At 40.7% G+C, this 27,068-nt stretch overlaps 1 long non-coding RNA gene across 1 annotated transcript in view; it reads left to right on the plus strand.

The window, feature by feature from the left end:
- The window catches only part of LOC142748094 (uncharacterized), a 384,295-nt gene that overhangs the window by 95,234 nt on the left and 261,993 nt on the right, over positions 1-27,068 (plus strand). Inside the window, exon 2 of the long non-coding RNA XR_012882136.1 lies at positions 100-170. This is a non-coding gene — a long non-coding RNA (uncharacterized LOC142748094). The remainder of the gene's footprint in view (positions 1-99; positions 171-27,068) is intronic.

Here is a 27,068-nt window from a genome sequence, read left to right on the forward strand (position 1 = left end):
ATTTCGTAAAATACATATTGCAGATAGATCAATGTAACAAACTGTTAGTAATCTTAAGTCATTTCTGCCAAGGCTGGTAAACTCTTTGTCTTTTTGCAGCCATCAAATACAGGGCACACTTCAACATTTTGGTGAAATGCCCCTTACCTCAAGAGTGTGAGGAGACGGAGGTAAGTGATTTAGTTGCTGAGGATTATGAATAACACTGTGTTTGGCCATGATTGACTTCCACAGTCAGATGACAGGCAATATATTTTCTATGCCCTGCACCCAGGAAAGCCAGCAAGAGCCAAAGGGCAGCTCTTTCATTCTAGCCATTCGTGTTGGTTTTAGAGCCTGGACTGTCACCTATTACAACTTGAGAAACAACTTTAAAAACACGTCAGAAGATTTTTTTTATTTATGAAAATGAACATATAAACTTAGATATGATGGATAGCAGGTGGATCCTGCGTGTCAGAGACACACAGGACACTCTGTCACTGAACATGTCAGGTCCGCGGAACTGATGGATTCAGTGAATAGTGCTAGATACAGCTGTTCTGTATAGAGAATACAGAGCAGCTGTATCGAAAATAGTCAAAATATTTTTTAATAAAAATATTTGAAAAGTTGCACCAAACACACTGCTATGCCTTTTCGTGAAAAAAAATAAAAAAAATAAAATGCCTTGCAAAGGTTTACATAGCCTTTCAGTGACCTTTAATAATACACTGAAAAAAAATGTTTATTTTGCTTTATCTGTGGCATGTGAATATAAATTAATGTATAGAACCTTCAAGAATTGACATTTTGTCTAGGTTTAGAATGTGTACTATACCTCCACTATAAGGTCTGTATCTGGGCTTGACACTTGGAATACATTTATTAAAGTGTATCACTCAGCTGAATACGCTGCTCTATGTAAGGGCAGCACATTACATCTTTAGTCTATACTATTCAAAATGGCACACAAAAATGTTGTGCCATTTGGGTAATAGGAGTCATGAAAGAATCCAGCGGACTTACCGTTATGAGTGGACTGTATTTATTAGGGAAGTGCTCCGCCGACCTCCCCCCACACCTCTCCGCGGTGAATAACGGGCTGCCTTGTATCCCAAAATGTTTCTTGCCCTTTTGGATAATAGTAGTATGGACCTGTTCAGCTGACAAATCCACGTTAAGGCCTTCAAAAGCAGTGTCCTTCTACAACTAGTCATTAACCCCTTAGTGACCACTAATACGCCTTTTCACGTGATTCACTAATGGGCTTTAGGCTAGGCTGACGCCTTTTCACGTCAGCCTAGTCTAAGTCCTGCACGGGTCTCCCGTGCAGCCAGGAGCCTGGGCTCTGCTGTCTGATGACAGCTGAGATCCTGCTCCAACGCCCGCGATCGAAGTTTACTTCGATCGTGGCCGTTTAACCCGTTAAATGCCGCCGTCAATAGCGACCGCGGCATTTAACTTTGTTTACAGAGGGAGTGCGCTCCCTCTGTCACCCATCGGCGGCCCGCGAATGAAATCGCGGGTCTCCGATGGGTTGTCATGGCAGCCGGGGGCTTGATAAAAGCCCCCAGGTCTGCCCTGGACATATTCCTGTTAGGACGCACCGGAGGCACGTCCTAACAGATTGCCTGTCAGATTTACACTGACAGGCAATAATGCTCTGGTATACAAAGTATACCAGAGCATTATAGCAGCGATCGGAACATCGCACAGTAAAGTCCCCTAGTGGGACTAATAAAATCAGTCATCAAAGTGAAATAAATATTATTAATAAAAAGTACAGTAAAAAAATAAATAAAACAATTTTTTTCCATAAAAAGTGGTTTTATTTAGTAAAAGTGTAAAAAAAAAGTACACATATGTGGTATCGCCGCGACCGTAATGACTCAATTAATAAAGTTAATATGTCATTTAAACCGCAAAGTGAACACCGTAAAAAAAAAACGCAAAAAACCATGGCGAAATTGCAATTTTTTTCCATTGCCCCCCAAAAAAGTCATAATAAAAATGAATCAATAAGTCCCATGCACCCCAAAACAGTACCATTCAAAACTAAGTCTTGTCCCGCAGAAAACAAGCCCAAAAAATCACTACATTGATGGAAAAATAAAAAAATTACGGCTCTTTGAAAGCGACGATGCAAAAACAAATAATTTTAGTTCAAAAGTGTTTTTATTGTGCAAATTCGTAAAACATAAAAAACCTCCACATATGTGGTATCGCCGTAATCGTACCGACCCATAGAATAAAGGTCACATGGTAATTACGTCGCACAGTGAACGGCGTCAATTAAAAAACGCATAGAACAATGGCGTAATTTCAGGTTTTTTTTATAATCCCCCCCAAAAAGGTTAATAAAAGTTAATATAAAAATTATATGTACCCAAAAATGGTGCCATTAAAAAGCACAACTAATCCCGCAATAAACAAGTCCTCATACAGCTATGTAGACAAAAAAATAAAAACGTTATAGCTCTTTGAATGAGACTATAGAAAAACGAATAAAATAGCTTGGTCATTAGGGCCTAAAATGGGCTGGTGACTAAGGGGTTAAATCCACAGGCTCAGCTTAGTCACTGGTGACTTGAGAATCTAAACACCGTCTGCTGTTAGAACTGATCCCTCCCATTTAATTTGGTAAAATGGAGAATGCGGGCTAAATAATTTCTCAGTTATTATCTTACATTGGACCATAATATAGAGCATCTGACATCAGTCATGTAATAAATTAATCAAATAAAATATTTAAATTGGGTACAAAGATGTATCAATGTCCTTTGCACAGATTTACAGAAAATCTCTGAAATTCTTGTATCAAAAATAAATCTATTATGTACCATATATAAATATTTATTTCTGCTTTTCTGTTCCTGGCTAAACATATGGACCTCTATGTCAAGATAAAAGCTCATGCACCAGTTGTGATGTACAAACCTATTTACAATCCTCGGGCAGAAAACATATTGATTATATCTTGACAGATTCATATTTCATATTGTTTTGAGTATTCCCAGATAGCGCAAGATCAAAGTACATACAACACTTGTGGGGTATTGGGAAACAACTAGACTCTAATGTTTTCTGACCAGCCAGCTCTATATAACAGTGTTATTGATATGGTCTAAGAAGAAGACATGTTTTCTTAGAGGTCGCGGCAATGACTTCTTAGTTATTAGTCACCTGCAATACATTTCTATGCAGCTTGTAAAAGTACAAATGTGTTTTCCCCAGGATATAATCCATATAACCAGTAATGTGTCCGTCTGACACACAAAACAAGAAACCTTCATTTCAGTATTAGATTTCAATGTTAGTTAAATCCGAAGTGCCAAGTTAGAACATTTATATTTTCTTCAAACAGGATTATGGACTTTTCTGCTTTTATGCGTTCCAGATTTTGTATTCTCTTGGTGATCACCGCTGAGCCTTATATAACAGTGTATCAATTCCTCAGCGTTGCATGACAGTAATAACTTAGCTTTTCAGAAACTTTCTATAAGGTTAATGTGTTTGTTACTTTGCTTTTAGCAGTAGTACAGCGATTACATAGAGTACACCGGGGCCGGTCACATGACGACGTTTCGTGTCGTCATGAAGTTAGACTGTGCCACTAGACTTCCGGTACCCCGCCAGCACTGTAAAAATCGATGAAAATCTCATAATGAGCGCAACGGGGCACCGGAATGTATATTAGCGAGTGTACTCACATACTACGGTGAGTACACTGCTAATAATTTTCAGTCTCCACATAACCCCTTTAGTTGTATCAATGTGCCACCCTTGCTAGTGTGTCGGAGTAACTGGTATTTGTAATTTGCACCATTTTATCATTACTATGTGGAGGGTTTTGATGTATTCCTCCGTTTAAAACCATACTGAGTGTTTAAAGGGGTTTACCTATTTCAACAGCTAAAGATTATTCATTGCAAAAAAAAAAAAAGTTATACAGCGTTGATATAAAGTTGATTAATTCTTTACAATTATCAAGATCTCTGCTTGTAGTCATTGAATAAGAAAGTTCATGGGTTACTTCCAGAGAATGAAAACCTGTCCTGGTCATGTGATGATCACATACAGGGGCATAACTAGAGGGAGAGCTGGAAATCATGTGCCCCGGGTGCTGGGTGTTATGAGGGGCGACAATGAGAAGATGGAAGACAGTCAGTCCTGAATTTTTGCAGGTTAAAGAAGGCCTAGCTAAAATTCTACTCACACAAGTGCACAGTTTGATACAAGAGTCTGATAACTGTAACTATGAAAAAATAGGAACCTGTGAGATCATCACATGACCAGGATAGGTTTTCATTCTCATTCGATGACTATAAGCAGAGATTTTGAAACTCATACACAAATTATTAATAAACAAACCTTGCCTATTCATATGGACTCGCCTGTAGGAGAACCTGCAAGAAAAACTGCGGCAGGAGCCAATGCTTTGCATGTTGCTATTTCAAGCAATCGTGTTAAAGAGGCTCTGTCACCACATTATAAGTGCCCTATCTCCTATATAAGGAGATCGGCGCTGTAATGTAGGTGACAGTAATGCTCTTTATTTAAAAAAAACGATCTTTTTTCACAAAGTTAGAAGCGATTTTGGTTTATGCTAATGAGCTTTCTTAATGCCCAAGTGGGTGTACTTTTACTTTCGACCAAGTGGGCGTTGTACAGAGGAGTGTATGACGCTGACCAATCAGCATCATGCACTCCTCTCCATTCATTTACACTGCACTAGCGATATAGTTATATCACTATGTGCAGCCTCATACACAAGCCCTAACATTACTACAGTGTCCTGATAATGAATACACATGAAATCCAGCCTGGACGTCATGTGTACTCAGAATCCTGACACTTCTGAATCTTTTTTTGTGAGATTCCGGCAAGTGAAACCAAATCTCGTTTAGCTCCGTGATCTCGCGAGATTTCGTATCCGTTGCTGGAATCTCACAGAAAAGAGTCAGAAGTGTCAGGATTCTGAGTACACATGACGTCCAGGCTGGATTTCATGTGTATTCATTATCAGGACACTGTAGTAATGTTAGGGCTTGTGTATGAGGCTGCACATAGTGATATATCTATATCGCTAGTGCAGTGTAAATGAATGGAGAGGAGTGCATGATGCTGATTGGTCAGCGTCATACACTCCTCTGTACAACGCACACTTGGTCGAAAGTAAAAGTACGCCCACTTGGGCATTAAGAAAGCTCATTAGCATAAACCAAAATCGCTCCTAACGTTGTGAAAAAAGATCGTTTTTTTAAATAAAAAGCATTACTGTCACCTAAATTACAGCGCCCATCTCCTTATGTAGGAGATATGGCACTTATAATGTGGTGACAGAGTCTCTTTAATCTCTGTTCAGACAGACAGGAGATGCTGTTTGTACACATTCTGGCTCCCTCATAAATAATTGTGAATAAAAGATTCAAATTCACTATATCGAATATTTTGGATCAGGCTGTTGCCGTTGTGAGATATCATGATTAGAGATGAGCGAATGTCCCAAAAGTCATTTCAGGGCCTATTCTGTTGAATCATCTGTCCAATTCAATTCAGTCTGAATAAATTTGCCGCAAATCGCAAGTGCCCCGATTGCCCTGTCTGACTATCTGATGTCTTTTAGGACTGTATCCAAGTTGCATATAGTCCTAGAAGACATCAGAGAGTCAAACAGGGATGCGTCCCTGTGATTAGCTGCACTGGGGTCACATGGGACAAAACTACGTCATCTCAGGTGGCTGGCAGGGACGCGTGGAAGACCAGAGAACTATTGAATTTTTTTCATCGAATTTTCCACCCTCTTTTGTTATGTAATCTGTAAAATTGCGGCCGACAGCCGCCATTTTGCCAATTTGTGCGCTACAAACTCTAAAAGTTTCGAATTTCGCCGATTTGTTTAGAATCGATGCGCTCATGTCAAATTATGATAGTTCAACCATATGGAAATGCTTTGGGAGAAAGAAAACATTATTATACAGTATAACGGCTTGCTTGCCAATTAAGAGAGATGACAGATACATGGATTATACATTGGATTACATGCAACCTGTACAATCTGCTGTGTTCTTATATCTACAGTATTATATTTTCATGACAACCGTTGCTTGTTATGCTACATAAATTATTTTATCTCTTGTATGACAATACTGTATAATGAGAGCTCCTACCATGTTGCAGGTCTACAAGAACTTGTTACTGAGAATGTAAGAATGTCTTGTTGTGTTAGAGCTGACGGCAGTATATGGCATTTATTTAATCATTATGGCATAGTATACGTATTCTTTTCCTGAATACAGACACTTTATGTGCACGTTGTCTTCATATACTATCAGGACTTACTGTATGTGTAGAGTAAATTTAATGAAAGTATTCTTAATAGAAGATATAGTTTATACTTTGATTATAGATGTGGCCCCTTATTTGCACATTGACTTTCTAGCTCTTTCGATGAAATCACAGTAATAACAAAATTGGAGAGATTCATCAATGTTTTTTAGCGTAATTGCATGAAAAAAACCTGAATTCATATGCAGACACAAACCACAATCGGAGCTTGTATGAGAAAAAGAATGTAACTTTCAAGTTGGGCTGAGTGCACCGGATACAGAAAAGATTTTATTTTTAGAAAAGGGTCAGTGAGCAACCTTAGGTAAAACCTGCATTGTTCAGTAGCCTGTTCCATATTCCCCAACATGGAAAATTAGAACTGTGTACCCAAAGGCCATTATTGGCCTCTGTCTTACGTCGGCACTGTGACCAACAAACTCCTGCTGCTCAGGGCTGGATTATTGTGCTTGGAGTGGGAGTTGGTGCAGAAGTCTCCATTCAATATATTAAATAATATTCTGTATTTTCTTAGAGTTATATTATGGAATTACTATATAAGCAATTCTACAATCTACAAACAGTGGTGTACATAAAAATAGGGGCCCCATAGCAAACTTTAAAATTGGCCCCCATTATGGTGTCAGGTTTTGTCACTGAGGACAGAAAGGTTCTGGTTCTGTATTTGTTTGCCCCTTTCTATTAACTTTGGGCCAATTACCTACTCCATTGCTTATTAACAATGGTGTTGCTCTGTTGAGGAAAGTCCTGCACATGTTTTTCCACCCAGTAGTAAAGGGGATAAGACCAACTAGGTTTGTACCCCCTTTTTTTAAGGGCCCAAGAGCAGATGCATGTTCTACCACTTTGGTATGTACACTCTTGTCTACAATATAAGATTCATCTTTGTCTTCATCTTATTTATGAGTTTATATATTTTTTCCCTATAAGTGTTTTGCACTCATAGTTCTTGATAAAACCCATATAGACATTTTAAAAGAAGGTCACCATCAATACCTCAGACTTAGATTTGGTGGCATGATTTATTCTTCCTTCAATTCTTCAATAAGCCTGATGTATTACTCTAGCAGTATAAATGTACAGTATGGCCTTCATATTCAGGTTTGGGTTAAGTCTTTTTGGGGACTTAAAAATGTATATTTTAGCTGCTACTTTTGGGTAATGCTTACATGCTATTGGTTTTCTTCAGTGTTGACTGTATTTTAGCTCTGCTGAGTTAGGGCCATTATCAGTGACTGTAGGTATTTTGTCTAATGCAGCCAAGGTCATCTGAAATCCCCCTCCTGTCTTATCAGAAGCTTTGGTTGCTGATCTATACCACCCCATGCTTTACAGTGCTTTAGGATCTTTTCACACTATGTTTGTGGTGAACGTTCTCTATAAGCACCAGGAAATTCTCCCAACGTGTAAAATTATATGTCATAAGCCATTAACTCCCTTTGTAAAAAAATATATATATTGCGCAGTATACATTTTCTTGCATGTTGCCCTTGTACTGAAAAGCATAGTCAACTACACTTTAGGATATGTTCACACAGAGTTTTTTGTAGGCAGAAAAATCTGCCTCAAAATTGCCTGCACTTTCTTTGCCGCGTTTTTCGTGGCATTTTTGGGCCACGGCTATTGAGTGCTGCAGGCTAAAAACGCTTTCTCTGCCTCCTGTTGATGTCTATGGGAGGTTTTAGATGGAAACTCGGCAAAAAGAGCATGTCAATAGGAGGCGATTTCAGCCATTTTTTTGGTGCCGTTTCTGACGTAGTTTCCACGTCAAAAGCAGTGCCAAAAAACATTGTGTGAACTGGGCCTTAAATACAGTGTTGAAATGTTATGCCAGTAAAGAGGACATTCTTTTGGCATATGTCAAACCCATTATAGACTATGGATACGTTCAGTGTAAAGGAAAAGGTTAAAGATTTACTTTCAGAATTAATGCAATGCTTATGTGTATATTATTATCTCTAGATATTCTTGCAAAAAAGATTCATTACTTTATTGGTATATATTGTAAGCAAATGACCCAAAAACATTTTTCTACAATCCAACGTCTCTCCTTTCTTCAACTTGTAATTATCACTGTCGCCTGTCAGTGACAACATGACAGTTGATTAAAATCTGCCCTAGACGGCCTGTCCGCTGAGAGTACAACGTCAAAGATTCCGAGCTGTTGCTGATATATGGTATCCACCCATCTATTATGTGATTTTTTTTTTTACACTCTTCAGATACCCCCAAGACAGGACTGTAATTACAACACCAACACAATAAATACATGGAAGGGAAAACACTATCAATGAGTTTTAATACATACCCTTGAGGTACGGTAGGAGTTAATAGGAAAGCCATTCACTATTCATCCCCATAGGGAATGTGACTGTCCCATGAAAGCGTGTGTGGGTATTGTAAGATATCTCTTGGTTCACTTTTAATTCATTCAAGGAAAAAAAGACGAGATATAAGAGTTCGTAACTGAATGTTATCACTAGGACATCTTGTGATGATAGATGTTGTTGCCTCAGAACTCCCGTCTGCTATCTTCCTCTTTTCAAAAGTAGAAGATGGAGACAAACCTTCAGCTTTCTTTAAAGCAGCAAAATGCCTTGAACCAAAATGCTTTCTAACATGATGGGTTTCTAGTACTAAAAATTTTTGAAATTGACATTGAAATGAAGACTCATTTGACATGTCTGATACATATGACATTTACATAATAAAAACATTCCTTGTCTATATAAAAAGGGTTTATCCAGTCATAGGAAATTGATGGCCTATGCTCAGGAATAGCCATCAACACCTGATTGTTGGGGGTCTGACTCCCAACTGCGCACACTCGTGGCCATGAGCCTTAAGCCTTTTTTTTTTAGAGACAGACAACCTGTGTGGAGAATGCACAAATTTCATGGGGATGTTGATTTTGTCAGACCCCACTGCTGAAAGCCAGTAGTGCTAACGCCTAAGCCACCATGTTACTCATGTGTATTTACATGTGAGGCTAAATAAATAATTATACAGATATACACCAAAAGTTTTGGTAATGAATTAAGTTTCTTAAAGGCGTTGTCTAGTCATAAGAAATTGATGACCTATCCTAATGATGGACCATAAATACCTGATCGGCGGGGGACTGACTCCCAGCACCCCTGCTGGCCAGCTGATTTGAAGCAGCCGTGGCGCTCATACAAGCGCTGCTTCCTCTTCATTCCTGTCACTGCTCGTACTGTGAATCGCCAACACAATTGTAGCGGTGGTTCACAGTATTACAGCCTTCTCTCATTGGAGTGAATGGTAGAAGGCTGTGACACTGTGAACTGCCGCTGAAAGTGTGTCAGCGATTCAAAGTACGAGCAGATAATGAATGAAGGGGAAGAAGCACTCATACAAGTGCCACGGCCCCTTCAAAACAGCTGATCATCGGGGGTGCTGGGAGTCAGACCCCCGCCGATTAGGTTTTGATGGTCCATTATGAGGATAGGTCACGAGTGTGCGCATTTTGCTCATAATATGATACAATACAGGTCCCAAATTGTGCACCATATTGTGAGCACTTATCTTAGGTTCCGTTTAACAGACTTTTTTTTCCTCTAAAATTCATTTCTTCTAGGAGTGAACTTGAATTGATACATTGTATGAAATGGAGAATATTACCATTTGTATTATAAGGACTCTGCATACTTTTAGGCTGGATTCACACGAGCATGTTCGATCCGTAAAGGACGGAACGTATTTCGGCCGCAGGTCCCGGACCGAACACACTGCAGGGAGCCGGGCTCCTAGCATCTTAGTTATGTACGACGCTAGGAGTCCCTGCCTCACTGCGGGACAACTGTCCCGTACTGTAATCATGTTTTCAGTACGGGACAGTAGTTCCACGGAGAGGCAGGGACTCCTAGCGTCGTACATAAGTATAACTATGCCCGAAATACATTCCGTCCTTTACGGACCGAACATGCTCGTGTGAATCCAGCCTTACCGCCATGGTAGTATGTATACATAGAGCCCTTGAAATGCAGTTACACTATATTTAGTATACGTGTGATACAGACCCCAAATATATTCATGCACATGAGATATCAGGTTAACCGAAAAAGAATTAGTGCATTATCCTTCCAAGATATAAATTTATGGGCCAATTTATGAACTACAAATGATATCTGTACAGTGTTATGGAATAAGTTAGTACCAAATACTGGGAATGATTAATGCTTAATAAATTTTTGTACGTTCCTTAAAAGAAACATGCCACTAATGGCCTAAGATATAGAGATCCAGCAGAGAGCCGCATTATTGCTCCATAAATATATGGTAAAAACAGCAAGTTAATTCATGAGATATAGAACGTATGCCACCATTACTAGAACTTCAATGTGATCACATTTTTGACAAATTTTTCACTAACATGTATTTTATATTGCCACATAAAAGCCAGGTAAAGAGCATTCTGTGGTTTGAAAAAAAACCAAATCCGCATGTTGTAGAAAACACGCGTCCTTTGGCTGCAGTGCGTAAATGTATTTTTTATTTTCAAAATCCAGCATATTACATCTGGTTGCTACAGTGAAATACTTTATTGGCTAGAAGGACTAATGAAAAAATGGGACTCCAGGCTGAAAGGTCTTCTGAACACTGATGCATTGTAATAAATACTTAGTTGTGTTTTTGGCAGTTAGTCAGGAGGCATTTTCATTCACCAACAGCCAGCAAACATCTTGAAAATGAGAAATTGAAACTAATCGAATTGAAAAGTATGTTTGAAAATTGAAGAACTTTTCATAATACAATTATCAAAGGGGCTGTCTCATCAGAGACATCCCATTTCAGAAAAGAGCTCCCGGCTCCTCCGGCAGACAGCTAATTTCACCATGGAAAGCCATGGCAAACAAGGCATTTCCCCTGCAGAGGACACCAAAGGGGAAATGCAGCATTACATAACAGCTATTAAGATCAAAGACCATGGGATCACAGGCACCACTTATATATTAAACCATAAAACCAACATAATAATAATAATAATAATGTACATAAATAAATAAAAACACGAGATCATTTGGAATAAATAAGCCTGCAATATTTGTTAAGCGTTACCAAATAACAAACCATATACCATAAATAGCAAATGATTAGACTCATAACTAAACAAATATCAAAGGGCTTAGACATAAGACTCAAGCCAAATAGTCCAATTCAAATTTTCAGTATTAATAGACCCACTCCACCCATATTTAAATGGGCAAAAACCCACTAAAAAATACCGCGACTTGTAAGGGAAGGAGGTTGGGGTTCTGCTTCGTATCCTCTTCTAGCCAGACTGACACCTCTTCCACCGAAACTCAGCTTTTTATAGAAGAAAACCTTCCAGACTAAACTGCTGCAAGGTGATCCACAGCTTGCCTCGCGCAGATTCCAGAAGAATCCAGCGTTCTTCCTGGTGACAACTTAAGCTCAGAGAAAGGTAAGTACCAAAGACTTCCTTAAGGGGGGGGTAGAGAGAGAAAACAGGAGCATACAACTTAAATAATATTAAAGGCACCGTGATACCATGTGGCCCCTAGGCTTAACGCCCCGTTGCTTTACATTTACGTAATAAATGGATGGCTGGATTCCACCAGACTGGCAGCTGCCCGTATAAAGTGGCTCTCCATTTTTGTTCATCGTGTGGGGTCTCTAGCGGTGAATCTCCTTTGAGATGTCCATATGACCTAAAAAGAGCAAAAAGACAGGGGGTTTTCTTCATTAAACAACCCCTTAAAGCTTTATACACACAGGAAAATGTGTACGTATAGTGTGCAGCTATTTATTGTCCAAAACTACTGATTGTAATACATAGATATGCTGTTACTTACAACATTATATTAGCATTTTATGTTGTTTTTTTTATCATAACCCCATACAGCCATGTGCTACATTGATAACAATGAACAACATGTTTTATATTAGTTACGGGATCTCTTATGGCATCACAGTGCTGCTGCTATAGTTTACAGGTTCAGTATTGTCATATTCCCCAACTACAGAATAGTAATATTTGTGAGTCAAAAAGCAAAGGTTGCTGCTGACACGGGTCCTGCTGATCCTGACATAAGAGGATAAAGGTGTTTCATCTCTCTCCCTCTGCCGATCTTACTGTTGTTGCGCTTGAAAGCTAAGATATGAGGGGCCTGGAGTGCATGACTTTCTATTTATCTCTTTTTCCTGCTTACCTATGTTCCTTGGGCTGTCTGTGCTAGCTGTGAAGATTACACCTGAGCTGTATAGCTAGAGGTTCCATGAAGTTCAACTGCAAAGTCAAAACTTTTTGCTTTCTGCAGTTTTTTTTCAGACATTTTTCACTAAAATAAAGTTGTCTACAATGCTTAAATAGGATATATTTCCCAAAAAGTCTGAATAAAGGGGTAGTCATTTGATAGCATCGTCTGACATTATAATCAGAAATCTGCCTTTGTTCACGTGTCTTCGTAAGCTTGCTAGTCTGCAAACAAAATGGCATGGCAGCTAAAATAATGATATAAACTTATGCAAGCCTTAGATAACCCATTCTCCATATTTTTGGCAGGATCTTCAGTGTTGAGATCTTACTATGACACTGTTATAATCCAAAAGGATGAAGCAGTATGGCACTCACTGGATATTTTTATCGGTTTATTTCTTAATAGTGCATGACAAACACTCACATACATGGGCTACAGCAGGGCTCCTTCTCTTAGATCCGGCACGACAACCGTTTTGCGTCACACGCGACGCTTTATTGAGGTGCCTCACGTGATTCAAAGAACCACGCTTTTATACCTATGGCACATATGGACATAATTACATAGTTACAAGTAATACAAAACATTTAAAAGCAACAGTTCCTATCATAGCAACAGTGTGACAATGTTTCCTAAAGTGAAAACACATGCAAATAATTTAGATCGTTCATACCGAGAGGTCCTAATGCCTCCGTAAGTGAGATTAAAGAGGCATATTTTTGTAACAATATCTCATGTTTCTAAGCACCTCCCTTTATTCTTAAAAGACATGGAAATCTCAATCATGTTGCATCTGCATTATGGCAGTCTCTGACTTGCTGTATCAATCTGGGCACATCTCGTCCAGACGCTATTGTTTCTATGCTCTGTAAACCTAATAGAAATAGGTCTTATGGTTTTACCTACAGTATATAAAAAAACTGTTGCAAGGACATTTGATGCAATACACCACATAGTCAGTTCGACAGCTGATGATATTAAGTATCTCAAAGACAATGGAGCCCAGAATGATACAGCGATCTCTAATAAGGTATTCACAGAGGGATTACAATCCACAATGATGGTCACCAATTAGTAGCAAATTCTTCAAGCCACGAACCACGTTCCACATTCAGACACAAAATTGCTTTTCACTAGTTTGTCCCTTAAATTTGTTGCACATCTAAAAGAAACAATAGGATCCCTTATAGCAAACTTTTGTAACTCTCAATTATATGCCAATGGCAAAGTAACTTCTTTTTTTATTTATTTTTTTAAATCGGGCATAGGACTATATTGGAGCAATAGTATAAATCTCCTATCTTGTTTTTTTCTTTTTTTAGAGTAGATCGAATCCTTCCTTTTTGTAGATAGAGTCCTACATTAAGCTTCCTGAATAACTTCATTCGATACTGGGGTGATAACTTTCGAAACGTTGTAGGGTTTTGGTAGCGGTTGGTTTCCGATAACCCCTGGATTGCAAAACACTATCTTTAATGTACAAATTTACGTTCAGGAAATTAAAGTGGTTTTCCTATCAGAGGCATTTATGACATATCCATAGGATATTCCATAAATGTCAGGTAGATGTGGGTCCAACCTCTGAGACCCGCACCTATCTCCAGAACCGGGCCCCCTAAACCCCGTTCTACCGCTAAGTTGTGGCTGAAGCGTGTGATTTCCGACCATGAACAAGAAAACAGTGTAGCTCGCTGAGCTACGATGTATCCGTAACTAACATAGTAGTGAATGGCAGTTACGGAAGCAGCATAGCATGTGAGCTGTGATGTTTCCGTAACTACCAGTCAGTTATATGGGACTTACGGAAACAGCGTAGCTCAGCCATCTACGCTGGTTCTGTAATTCATGATCAGGAATCACACGCGTCAGCCGCAACACAGAGTGGTAGAACTAGAATGGATGCCCCGTTCTAGAGATAGGTACGGGTGCCAGATGTTGGACCCACATCTATCTCACATATGCTGTGGATATGTCATAAATGTCTCTGATGGGAAAACCCCTTTAATAGATCCTTAAACTCACATATTACAATCATTAGCATTGATGTATTAAATGAAATGGAAAAATTATTTGAATCACAAGAGGCACTTTGATGAAGCGCCACATATGAAGCGAAATGGCTGTCGTGCCGGATCTGAGAGAAGGAGCCCTGCTATAGCTTGTGTACGTGAGTGTTTGAGATGTGCTGTTAGGAAATAAAAGCTTCAATAATATTTTGTTAGTACTGTACTACTTCATTCTTTTGTATTATAATACCTGCTACACTGTGTCTCTGTTTGGGATGGGTACTGAGCCTCATTGATATACTGTTAGGCCGCATTCAGGTTATGAACGCTGACTTATTACTATTGTGGATTGCAGTGTGTAGTGCTGATTATATATTTTCTATATGAATAAAATTTACTATGAAACTGTGATAACTACATTAGATGGCCAAAAGTATGTGGACATCTCTCATTATTGAGTTCAGATGTTTCAGCCACAGCCATTGCATCCAGGTACATAAAATCAAGCTCACAGCCATGCAATATCCATAGACAAACATTGGTAGTAGTAGTAGTATGGGTCATACTGAAGAGCTCCCTGTCATAGGATGTCACCTTGCCACACATCGGTTTGTAAAATTTCTGATCTGCTAGATTTGCCCCGATGAACTGTCAGTGCTATTATTGTGAAGTGGATGCATTTAAGAGTAAAAAAAGCTCAACCATGAACCAAAAGATATGCAAAAACTCACAATATGGGGCTGCAGTGTGCAGAGGCATATGGTATGTTAAAATTGTCTATCCTCAGTTCCATCACTCACTACAAAGTTCCAAACTACCTCTTAAAGTGACATCAGCACGAGAACTGTGTGTCCTCATCTTCATGAAATGGGTTTCCACGGCCGAGCAGCTGAACTGAAGTCTAAGGTCACCGTGCCCATTACCACGTGTCAGCAGGAGTGGTGTGATGCACACCACCACTGGATATTTTAGACAATTGTATAATTCTGACTTTGTGGAAACAGTTTGGAGAAGGCCTTTTCCAGTCCCGGCATGACTGTGCCCCAGTGCACAAAGCAAGGTCTATAAAGACATGGCTTGGCACATTTGGTTTAGAGGAATTAGAGCGGCGTGCACATTGCCCTGACCTCAACCCCATCAGACATTTTTTAATGAATTAAAATGCCAATTGTGAGCCAGCCCTTCTTGTCCACATCAGTGCTTGATTTCACAAATGCTCTTTTGGCTGAATGTGTAGAAATTCCCATAGACATACTCCAAAATCTTGTAGAAAACTTTACCAGAAGAGTGCAGGATGATAAAGCCGCAAAAGGGGGGACCAACTCCATATTAACCTCCATGGGATGTCCAAGTTCATATAGGTGTAATGGTAAATTGTCTAAATACTTTTAACCATATAGTGTATTTAGTCCTCTGTCAAAAAGATAGCTTATATAAAATTAGTGATTTCCTCTCTTCGTGTAAGGAGCAACTTGTTATGTTTCTTTTAAATCTCTTTTTATTACTTTTTTCACATAAGAACAATACAATACAAATACAAACAATACAAATATTGTTCTGAATTCGAATAAAGTTTAAAAGTATAAAACACAAATAAGATCTCAATTCCCCCCAAGCGAGATAATTAAGCGGACTTAATATCTAAAAGTCTATCTCAAGATCTTCAATCAGTGGAACTAAGAACTTCTAAAGAAAGACAATTCTAGGCAACTTTTTATGTTTCAACTATCCAAAGCTGCCCCCAAAAGCTATACTCTACTAAGTAAAATGCTACACGATCAAAATCTAATCCAATCAGAACTAATTGAGAAGGTTGTGGTTGTCAATTTGGCATAAAAAGTAATAACTTTTACTTGCTCTACCTTTAGATGTACTGGTTCATTCACAAATGTAACAGTAAGGATCTATTCACACTGCGCCCAATGTATCTATAAAAAAAAAAAAATACAATGGAGCGGACCTCAATAGTTGGTGGGCGTGCAACAGTTAAATTCAAAAAAGGCTGCCTGCCGGCAGAAATAAGCCCTGTTTTCCAACCATTATTAAAGAGTAAAAATAAAATAAAAAAGTCTTTATTTAATTTGCAACAAGGACAGACTACATGAAATTTAAAAGTTAATGTCCATTTCTGACAGCAATTAGCACAGTGCCAGACGTAAGAGCTCTGTCTAGAAAGGGTTAAGTACCACAACCACAGAGCGCTAGTTATTAGTTAGATTCAAAGGTGTCAATAGGACAATTATTAAAATAAAGGTAGAAGCCCCCCCGACATGTTTCGCTAATGGCCCCGATACCCCTGAGGACGCTACATCGTAGCGAAACATGTCGGGGGGGCTTCTACCTTTATTTTAATAATTGTCCTATTGACACCTTTGAATCTAACTAATAACTAGCGCTCTGTGGTTGTGGTACTTAACCCTTTCTAGACAGAGCTCTTACGTCTGGCACTGTGCTAATTGCTGTCAGAAATGGACATTAACTTTTAAATTTCATGTAGTCTGTCCTTGTTGCAAATTGAATAAAGACTTTTTTATTTTATTTTTACTCTTTAATAATGGTTGGAAAACAGGGCTTATTTCTGCCGGCAGGCAGCCTTTTTCAATGTATCTATAAGGCCCCATTTACCCAACGGATGGCAAAAGAGGTGTCTTTTTGACATTGGTGGGGCTAGTAAATGTTAGACTTCCTTTTTTTTAACTGTATGGAATAGTATTGCTGATTACGCTATTCCATTCAGAGGCATCCAATAAAAAAATGTAAACTTTTGCTTAGCAGCTACAGATTAATGTGTATATATACTGGATATGCAGTCCGTGCCTTTTTCTACAGTATTGGCGTATTTGCATTCTGTCCTTCTCATTTTTATTTTTTTCCTTGGTACCAGCATTTCACACATTTGGCCCAGGTGATTTTAATGGGAAAAAGACCTCACAAGGATTTCTACTAATTTGATCATCTGATTGTGGTGGTGTGTGGTGGTATCTGTTGCCGCGCCTGTGGGGGAACATGGCCCAGAACCAATGTGGCTTGTCCTGGCAGTAGGGGGCCTCTGGGTTGCTCCCTTTGCTGGTTTGGTGATGCAGCAGCAGTGGTCACCATGAGGGGTTGCAACAAATAGAGTACGGACCCACTTAAAAGGGGTCACTGTGAAGTGGCAAGTGGGCTTATACTTTTTGATAAAATTTGAACAAAGAACCTAATGTTAAAGTTTATAAATTTTGCTTAGCAGTTATAGATCAATGTGTAGATATAGTGGATGTGCGGTCCATGTCTTATTCTACAGTGCTGGCATACTTTTATATTGAATACTTACTTTCATACTTGGAAAGAATACTTATATATGAACAGATAACTGCTTTATAAATGTTTTTTTAGTCTGAGACCTGTGAGATTTAGAAAGAACAAGTGAGATTTCGCAAGTTTCTGACCCTGTATGCCACCGGAGGAGAGTGGGAAGACGAGGAGCATGCCAGGAGCCCCCTGCCCGGTGCCGATTCTTTAGCATAATGTCCTTACTACTTTTCTTAAAAGGTTATAATTAGAAAACTATTTATTTTTCTGAAGGATATGTGCTTCAAAACAGATAAGGTCAGCGTGGTGATGGGTACTCTGTAAGGCTAATAAAGTATGCATGCACTAAACTATGAAATCCCTAGAAATAAAAAAAGTTATGGAATGGGGTCATTATGGTTTGATGCTTGTGTATTATAGATATTGATGTTCATTCTGTTTTAGAAAAAACACCTATATTTCTCAATACATACAAGCACAAATTACACATTGATTTCCCTTCCTTATAATTTAGAATTCATCTGTGATATATGTTGACTTATTGTGACAGACAATGACCTCATCCATAAAGCACCTGAGCTAGCATTCTTTCATCTTTTCACTTAAACAGCTTTCCATATAGGTGAATGGCCCCACTTTGCACTATGCACATACATCTAGTGGACTCAATAAGATTAATGTTAAAGGGTACCTGTCATTTCATTTGACTTTCAGCATAAGCTGCCATGTGTGTGTACATGAGGAGTAGCACTATTTCTGGCCATTATATGGCAAATTTTTAGCAGTTTTCCCCTTTGCATGCTGAATCTGTAGTTTGCATTTTTATCTGAGCTGGGGGGTAGAGACTGGCAGCCATACACTACACACCGTAAGAAGAGGAGATTCTGCTCCATAACCTTCTCTCTCACTCAGAAACAGCCCTAGGATCATGCAGGACATACAGTGAAGGAAATAAGTATTTGATCCCTTGCTGATTTTGTAAGTTTGCCCGCTGTCAAAGACATGAACAGTCTAGAATTTTTAGGCTAGGTTAATTTTACCAGTGAAAGATAGATTATATTTTTAAAAAAAACATAACAGAAAATCACATTGTCAAAATTATATATATTTATTTGCATTGTGCACAGAGAAATAAGTATTTGATCCCTTTGGCAAACAAGACTTAATACTTGGTGGCAAAACCCTTGTTGGCAAGCACAGCAGTCAGACATTTTTTGTAGTTGATGATGAGGTTTGCACACATGTTAGATGGAATTTTGGTCCACTCCTCTTTGCAGATCATCTCTAAATCATTAAGATTTCGAGGCTGTCGCTTGGCAACTCGGATCTTCAGCTCCCTCCATAAGTTTTCGATGGGTTTAAGTTCTGGAGGCTGGCTAGGCCACTCCATGACCTTAATGTGCTTCTTTTTGAGCCACTCCTTTGTTGCCTTGGCTGTATGTTTCGGGTAATTGTCGTGCTGGAAGACCCAGCCACGAGCCATTTTTAATGTCCTGGTGGAGGGAAGGAGGTTGTCACTCAGGATTTGACGGTACATGGCTCCATCCATTCTCCCATTGATGCGGTGAAGTAGTCCTGTGCCCTTAGCAGAGAAACACCCCCAAAACATAATGTTTCCACCTCCATGCTTGACAGTGGGGACGGTGTTCTTTGGGTCATAGGCAGCATTTCTCTTCCTCCAAACACGGCGAGTTGAGTTAATGCCAAAGAGCTCAATTTTAGTCTCATCTGACCACAGCACCTTCTCCCAATCACTCTCAGAATCATCCAGATGTTCATTTGCAAACTTCAGACGGGCCTGTACATGTGCCTTCTTGAGCAGGGGGACCTTGCGGGCACTGCAGGATTTTAATCCATTACGGCGTAATGTGTTGCCAATGGTTTTCTTGGTGACTGTGGTCCCAGCTGCCTTGAGATCATTAACAAGTTTCCCCCGTGTAGTTTTCGCCTGAGCTTTCACCTTCCTCAGGATCAAGGATACCCCACGAGGTGAGATTTTGCATGGAGCCCCAGATCGATGTCGATTGACAGTCATTTTGTATGTCTTCCATTTTCTTACTATTGCACCAACAGTTGTCTCCTTCTCACCCAGCGTTTTACTTATGGTTTTGTAGCCCATTCCAGCCTTGTGCAGGTCTATGATCTTGTCCCTGACATCCTTAGAAAGCTCTTTGGTCTTGCCCATGTTGTAGAGGTTAGTGTCAGACTGATTAATTGAGTCTGTAGACAGGAGTCTTGTATACAGTTGACCATTTAAGACACTTATCTTTAATGCAGGCACCAAGTTGATTTGGAGCGTGTAACTGGTCTGGGGGAGACTGAACTCTTAATGGTTGGTAGGGGATCAAATACTTATTTCTCTGTGCACAATGCAAATAAATATATATAATTTTGACTATGTGCTTTTCTTTTTTTTTAATATGATCTATCTCTCTCTGGTAAAATTAACCTAGCCTAAAAATTCTAGACTGTTCATGTCTTTGACAGTGGGAAAACTTACAAAATCAGCAAGGGATCAAATACTATTTTCCTTCACTGCATATAGAGAAGTGCTGACCTGTACTGATGTGAATAAGGTGCTTTGGTTGTGATAGAAAGTTTCTATACCTGTTGTTCTGCTCTTATCTCCTGCACTTCCTGATCACTCTCCCCCTCCCCTCTCCATAGGTTTCCATAGAAGTGAAATCTGATATATTTGAGCTGCAGTCGGACTCCAGAGCAAATAGCAAAATTGTCAGAGTAAAAGTCAGTTTAAGGCTATGTTCACACGGAGTATTTTGGGGGAGGAATATCTGCCTCAAAATTCCGTTTGGAACTTTGAGGCAGATATTCCTCTCACTGCACGCCGATTTTCGCGGCAATTATCGCGCCGTTTTTCGCCCGCGGCCATTGAGCGCCGCGGGCATAAAACAGCGAGATATACGCTTTCTCCTGCCTCCCATTGAAGTCAATGGGAGGTCGGAGGCGGAAGCGCCCGAAGATAGGGCATGTCGCTTCTTTTTCCCGCGAGGCAGTTTTACTGCTCGCGGGAAAAAGACGCCGATGCCTCCCATTGAAATCAATGGGAGGCGTTCTCGGGCCGTTTCTGCCGAGTTTTGCAACGCGGTTTCCGCGTCAAAAAACTCTGCAAAATACCCCGTGTGAACATAGCCTAACAGAGGGATCAGGAAAACTGCCAGATAAAAGCAGAAAGAGGCTTGTTACTCTGATAAGATATATTACAATGTTTCTTATAATCACCTGTACTATTCATTTATGAAAAGTTTGTTGAAATGACAGTGACCATTTAAAGAGGCTCTGTCTCCACATTATAAGTGGCCTATCTTGTACATAATGTGAACGCCGCTGTAATGTAGATTACAGCAGTGTTTTTTATTTAGAAAAGCAATCATTTTTGATGGAGTTATGACCTATTTTAGCTTTATGCTAATGAGTTTCTTAATGGACAACTGGGCGTGTTTTAGTTTTTGACCAAGTGGGCGTAGTGGAGAGAAGTGTATGACGCAGACCAATCAGTGACTAATCAGCGTCATACACTTCTCCCCATTCATTTACACAGCACATAGCGATATAGCTATATGTGCAGCCACACAAACACACTATAACGTTACTCAAGTGTCCTGACAGTGAATATACATTACCTCCAGCCAGGACGTGATGTGTATTCAGAATCCTGACACTTCTGTAGTGTCTCTGTGAGATTTACAGCAAGGCAAGCATAATCTCGTTTTAAATGACAGGTTACATCGAAATCTCGCGAGATTACGCTTGCCTTGCTGTAAATATCACAGAGACGCTACAGAAGTGTCAGGATTGTGAATAGACATGACGTCCTAATGTTTTCTTCAGTTTAGATTATACTTTGACTTATAGTACCTTATGGTTCCACTGTGTATTTATTTATTACCAGGTAATGCTTTGACTTGTAGTACCTCAGTGCTCTACTGTGTATTTTTTTATTAATTAATTCATTACCGGATTATGCTTTGATTTGTAGTACCTTAGTGCTCCACTGTGAATTTATTTATTAACAGGTTATGCTTTGACTTTAGATAGCTGAGTCCTCCATTGTGTATTTATATATTTAATAATTACCAGACTATGTTTTGAAAGTATCTCAGTGGCCACTGTGTATTTATTACCAAGTTATGCTTTGACTTGTAGTACCTCAGTGCTCTAATGTGTATTTATTCCTTACTGGGCTTTGCTGGAACTTGTAGTAAAGTGTGAAAATCAAGCAGATCTTCCCGGTTCTCCCAAACCGGTTGTTAAAATATCACCAGATTCTGGGAACTGGAAAAAGTGGGATCCAGACCGGGTTCCCCATGGATTCAATTGTATCCATGTCCTTCTGGATACGTCATTGAGTCACGTCATTGCGTCGCTTGCATCGTTACGCAAGAGCCAGGCCTGGCCACAAGAGGCCAGACCACTATGTCTTGATGGTAAGAGCGGTAATGGGGACAGGTGAGTAGCTTTTACTTGGGTGAGGAGTACTCTCAATTTTAGGGGGCTCGGTATATTGTTTTTTTTTATTTTAGGTGGCACAGTGTATGGTATGTATTTCAGGGGCACAGTAAACTATTATTTATTTTATGGGTACAGTGTATACAATTATTTATTTCAGGGGGCACAGTGTATTGTATTATTATTCTTATTATTCTTAGTATTAGGGGTTTATGGTATACACTAATTTGTCTTTGTAACAGTGAACCTCGGTACAGTATACTAATCAGGAGGTCTTGCATGCATTTTTAGAATTACATTTAAATTACAGTTTTTATTGTTCCCAACAATAGGCATTGCCATATTTGGAATAGAAACCCCCATCTACGGAAGCGGGTGTCAGGGGGAAGTGGGGGCTTGATTGTTCTTTGACTGCTTGCAATAGAGATCTATAACCCTGCCTCCTAACAATAGCAGATTCTAATTCCACATGCTGTAACCTAAATTTCGTCTACACATGACAAAGTGCAGTTTACTAAAGTTGGTATTTTGTTAATGTCATATACACCCTGATCAGCCATAACCCACAAGCAGTGCCGCATCTGCCATGAGGCCAGGTGAGCCGACGGCCTCAGGCGGCACCACCTACCCAAAGGGGGGGGGCGGCATTTTCAGCCCGGGACGGACTGGACCGGGGGAGGGGCAATGCAGACGCACATAGCAGACGTGCCGAACGTCTTTAACACTCCTCCTCCTCTCTGACGCTGCACACAGCACATGCAGCCAGAGAGGAGCAAGTCTACAGGAGGAGCGACGAGCAGCACCAGAAGCACGAGGTAAGTTCCTGCCTTGCTGGGACCGGGACCCGTGACGTGAGTATACTGCAAGGGGGGGTCTGGGCATTTTACCGACAGCAGAGGGCTCTAAAAGGCTGGAATAATCCACCCCATAGAGCCCTCACATCACTATAATGCAACGATTAGTGTGGGTGGGGGAGGGTCTGAGCGTCTGACTTACTGCAGAGAGCTCTATAGGGGGGATTCTGCCCCCCCTTTAGAGCAGTCAGTCAGATGATCAGACCCCCCTAACCTTTCAGTATGGTAACTAGTCAGGGCTCTATGGTGGGGGGATAATTCCCCCCTATAGGGCCCTCTGCTGTCAGTAAAACGCCCCCCCCCCTGCAGTATACTCCTGCCTTTGTAGCTTTCCTGTGCTTAATTAGCGTGGGAAAGCGACAATCAGAGCTGTGACTGGTGAGTCTCACAGTCACTCACAGTGCACACTGAATGCGGCAGCTGCGGCAGCCAGTCTGACTGTGAGTCTCTGACCAGTCACCACCCACACGCAGCAGAGAGACAGGAGAGACTAATAGTAAACCCTCAACTACTACAGTTTCAGGCCTGATTTACACGAGCGTGTGCGTTTTGCGCGCGCAAAAAACGCAGCGTTTTGCGTGCGCAAAAGGCACTTGACAGCTGCGTGTGTCATCCGTGTATGATGCGCGGCTGTGTGATTTTCGCGCAGCCGCCATCATAGAGATGAGGCTAGTCAACGTCAGTCACTGTCCATGGTGCTGAAAGAGTTAACTGATCGGCAGTAACTCTTTCAGCACCCTCGACAGTGCATTCCGATAACCATATAGAGTAACCTGTTTTTAAAAAAAAGAGATTCGTACTTACCGAGAACTTCCCTCCCGGCTGTTGCCTTGGTGACGCGTCTCTCTTGACATCTGGCCCCACCTCCCTGGATGACGCAGCAGTCCATGTGACCGCTGCAGCCTGTGCTTGGCTTGTGATTGGCTGCAGCTGTCACTTGGACTGAATTGTCATCCCGGGAGGTCAGACTGGAGGAAGAAGCCGGGAGTTATCGGTAAGTCAGATTTATTTTTTTTTTACACGTTCACGTATATTGGAATCGGAAGTCACTGTCCAGTTTAACTCTTTCAACACCCTGCACAGTGACTGTCTCCTGCCGGGTTCGGTCAAAACGAGTTCGGCCGAACCCGGTAAAGTTCGGTTCGCTCATGTCTAAGACACTCCGTTCGGATGTTTGTAAACAGAAAAGCACGTGGTGCTTTTCTGTTTACATTCAGTTTGACAGCTCTTGCGCGAATCACGCAGTTCGCACGGAAGTGCTTCCGTGCGACCTTCGTGGTTTTCACGCACCCATTGACTTCAATGGGTGCGTGATGCGCGAAAAACGCTCGATTATAGAACATGTCGTGAGTTTTACGCAACTCACTTGCGCTGCGCAAAATTCACGCATCGTCTGCACTGCCCCATAGAGTAATATAGGTGCGTACGACACGCGTGAAAAGCACGCGCGTCGGACGCGCGTATATTACGCTCGTGTAAATGAGGCCTCACTCGTATGACTATGACAGCTTCTATAGTGTACTGGTTAGCTTGCCTGCCTTACACATGATGGTTGCTGGTTCAAATCCCAGCTGAGTTTTTTGTTTTTTTAATAATATCTTGTATTGGGCTTTGTTCACACTAGCATTAATATACGTTTACCTCTCTTCCGTCAGAGGGAGAGGATCGATACGTTAAACGGAAAGCAACGGTTCCATTAGAATTACCATTGCTTTCAATGGTAATTCTTTTGTATCAGTTGCTTTCCGTTTGTCTCCGTTCGCTAGGTTTCCGTTCTTTTGAACGGAAATAAAAGTTCTGCAGACTGCCCTTTTGTTTCCTTTAAAAAAAACGGAAACTTAGCAAACGGAGAAACGGAAAGCAACTGATACAAAAGAATTACCATTGAAAGCAATGGTAATTCTAATGGAGCCGTTGCTTTCCGTTTAACGTATCGATCCTCTCTCCCTCTGACGGAAGAGAGGTAAATGTATATTAATGCTAGTGTGAAAGAAGCCTTAGGGCCTTTTCACATCAGCGTTGGCTTTCCGTTCTGGGGTTCCGTCGGAGGTAACCCCGCAATGGAAAGTCAAACTGAAACCACAGCTTCCGTTTCCGTCACCATTAGCGCAGTCAACTGCGCTATTGATTCTGTCACAAAAACGGAAACCTGCCGCAATGGTGACGAACGGAAACCATTAGCAATGTTTCCGTCACCATTGATATCAATGGTGACTGAAACGGAAGCTGTGGTTTCAGTTTGACTTTCCGTTGCGGGGTTCACCCGACGGAAACCTCCCACGGAACCCCTGAACGGAAAGCCAACGCTGATGTGAACAGGCCCTAATCCTTCCCCATAAACCTGCCCCCGCTAATTAAAATAAATATATTATATAATGTATATAGCGCTGTATCCTGTATCCGTCAGGTCAGCGAGTCCTGCAGGATCGAGCTGTTACCGATCACATCTAAGTTCATAACTTAGATGTGATCGGTAATAGGCGACCTAATGGATTCAGGTCTCAGCGCTATATACAGCTGCTCTGTATACAGCATACAAAGCAGCTGTATCTCAAAAAGTGCAAATCATTTTCAATAAAAAGTAATTAAAACTTGCACCAATCGCATTAATAGATATCTTTATATATCATACTGACATGTCCGAAGTTTTCATCGGTGGGGGACCGAGCACTGAGGCCCCCACCAATCGCTAAAACGAAGCAGCAGAAGTGCTCGGGTGAGCGCTGTGCCGCTTCATTTATGATCGACTTTCAGCCGAGTGAGCGGTGTACGGACTCCTAGACTTTCTATTGAGCCCGTACACTGCTCCAAGGAAAGCCAAACAGAATTGAAGCGGCACACCGTTCACCCGAGCACTTCTGCTGCTTCGTTTTAGCGACTAGTGGGGGGTCTCAGTGTTCGGACCCCACTGATCAAAACTTCTGACATGTCAAAATTTTTTTAAAAAGTTGTTACACTTTAAAGAGAATCTTTCACCTGCCCACAGATTTGCATTTGAGTTCAGCATGTAATGGTCAGGGCTGCACAAACTCTGGGGCACTTTAAAAAAAAAATCCTACCCTCTTTCCCTACTTAGATATCGGTGCTGTAATACTTGACGCCCGATATTTAAATAACCCCATAAACTGCCAATGGGGCGGTAATTGGCAAGGGGACGTGTAACATCGCTGTGACACAATCCGCTACAATGTCAACAGCATGAGCTGGAGAGAGGAGATCATGTGCGCGCGCACGCTCTCACTCTTCAGCTCTCGGCAGGCAAGTACAAGACTGTGATCTCAGGTGAGAGATCAGTCTTGTCGTCCTTGTCTGCCAAGAGCTAAAGAGTGAGAGCGTGCGTACGCGCACAGCTCTGATGCCATGGAACAGAAGAAGAAGAATTCACACTCTTCTTCTCTTGTGTTCCTTAGTGGTGGCGGAGCTGCGCGTGCACGCGCTCTCTCTCCAGCTCTTGCTGTAACGCTGACCGTAGCTGATTGGACAGTGTCACAGCGATGTTACACGCCCCCTTGCCAATTACCTCCCCATTGACAGTTCATGGGGTTATTTAAATATCGGGCGCCAAATATTACAGCACTGATATCTAAATAACGAAGGAGGCTAAGAAAAAAATGTAAAGTGCCCCAGAGTTTGTGCGGCCCTCCCCATTACTTGCTGCACTCAGCTGCACATGGATGGGGAGGTGAAAGGTTCTCTTTAAAAGAAAGGTGTTCTAATAATTTTTTTAAAATTTGATATGTTTTATTGTATGGGCCTAATTTTTCTAATTATTTTAATATGTTCCCTAAGGTAACTATTTATTCATATGTTTGTACGTCTGTGGGGGCAGCCAACTTTATTTTTATTTTTCATACTGCAAATTTTTGTTTTGCAGGTTC

Source organism: Rhinoderma darwinii, chromosome 3, assembly GCF_050947455.1.
Source record: "Rhinoderma darwinii isolate aRhiDar2 chromosome 3, aRhiDar2.hap1, whole genome shotgun sequence".
NCBI lineage: Eukaryota > Metazoa > Chordata > Amphibia > Anura > Rhinodermatidae > Rhinoderma > Rhinoderma darwinii.